Consider the following 1,688-nt stretch of genomic DNA (forward strand, 5'->3'; position numbering starts at 1 on the left):
GTGTTACATAGAAAGTTTACATAGATGAATGAAATGGCCATCTATAAAGTTATCACATACCATTATACAGTATCAAACATGCCACATTTATAATACTAGTAAAAGTGTGTGTGTGTGTGTGTGTGTGTACTGTTTGACGTGTGTGTGAGTGTATGTGAGTGCATGTGTGTGTGAGATTCATGCATACATTTCAACGAGTGCAGGTTACAGTATGTGTAGTCAGTGTGTGTTACTGAAAATGTGTTGATATTGCTTGTATTGGCTAGAATAGATTATGACGATAACTGAACGGTTCCATGAACCTCTGCAAGGAAACGATCATCTTCAAAAGGAGCAAACAAACAGAAAAGAAACATCAGAGGACTTCATATTTCGTTGATAGCCAACACATCTGTTCCCGAGGTCGTCATTGTAAATAAGAATTTGTTCTTAACTGACTTGCCTTGTTAAAAAAAGGTTAAATTAAAAAAACATTTGGAGTGAAACATTCAAGTTTCTACATGTGTAAGTTTTCTTTAGAGTAATACAGCTTGATGTTTTCTGTTATTATTGTGGCTGCAACAGTGTTAAAAAGTTAATGAGGTATTTAAGAACAAATGAGTAGTAGGTTGTATCATGAATATAAGTAAAATACATTGTGCCTTTCAGCACGTATTAGAGGCATGTTTTAAACTATTTATTTTCTGGTTTCAGAATTTCTACAAAAAGCTGACTGCAGTGATAGTTCTACAATGAACATGGTCTGGCTCCAAGAAAGAAGAGGTGTGGTGGTCGTCTTGCCAGCAAACAGGTGCTGTCCTACGAGGACATTTAGCGAATCGTCCACGATGTCAACAACTTCGCCGATGTCACGGAATGCTCCTCCCAGGAATGATCCCTGGTTTTAAGCGGGTAGACATTCGGGTGCTACTGACATTTGAGACCAAGTACTTACTGTGGAGCAAGTACAACACTGTTACATGACAGTTTCTTGTCATTGTTTACATGACAGTAGGTTGTCGTAAGTCAAGGCTGCATGAAGTGTGAACTGGAGTTTTCTTGGATCCATAAAACAATGTGCTTTTGGAGAATGCGGGCATCGATCCCACAACCTCACGCATGCAAAGCATTTGAGCTAATTCCCCAGCCGTTTGGAATTTCCGAAAGAAACAACCAAAGAGTGTCCAGTCTTGTCAGGCTATGCTCTTGGTTGACTTGTCAGTTTACGCGCCAGCACTTGCAGAGGCTCGGTGCATCTCAACAATTGCGCCCAATAGCTAGTGGCCGGTTAGCTCAGTTGGTTAGAGTGTGGTGCTAATAACACCAAGGTCATGGGTTTGATCCCCGTCCTGGCTAATATGTACATTTTGAGTGTCAAAATTGTGAGTCACATGCATGTGAATTGTCAATGGTGCCACAGAATTAAGTTTAGTGAATTGCCGAAATAGCTCAGTTGGGACAGCGTTAGATTGAAGATCTAAAGGTCCCTGGTTCGTTCACGGGTAACAATGACAAGAAACTCTCATGTAACACTGATGTCACAATGTCAGATGTGTGATCATGGTGAGTGTTTTCCTAAATCTTGATACTTCTATTTGTATCAAACGTTCGTCAGCTCAAGACAGTGGACCAGTAACAAGGACACTAAACTAAGCCCCTACGAATCGGATCAAAAATAAACTGCCTGTCCTTACTCTCTTGTGACGTGA

At 40.4% G+C, this 1,688-nt stretch overlaps 1 non-coding gene across 1 annotated transcript; it reads left to right on the forward strand.

Moving 5' to 3' along the window:
* Positions 1 to 1,261: 1,261 nt before the first annotated feature.
* trnai-aau (transfer RNA isoleucine (anticodon AAU)) lies at positions 1,262 to 1,335 on the forward strand. Its single transcript has one exon. It is a non-coding gene; the product is annotated as a tRNA-Ile (tRNA).
* The last annotated feature ends 353 nt before the right edge of the window (positions 1,336 to 1,688 follow it).

The sequence above is a fragment of the Oncorhynchus masou genome, chromosome 28 (assembly GCF_036934945.1).
Source record: "Oncorhynchus masou masou isolate Uvic2021 chromosome 28, UVic_Omas_1.1, whole genome shotgun sequence".
In the NCBI taxonomy this organism is placed as follows: Eukaryota; Metazoa; Chordata; class Actinopteri; order Salmoniformes; family Salmonidae; genus Oncorhynchus; species Oncorhynchus masou.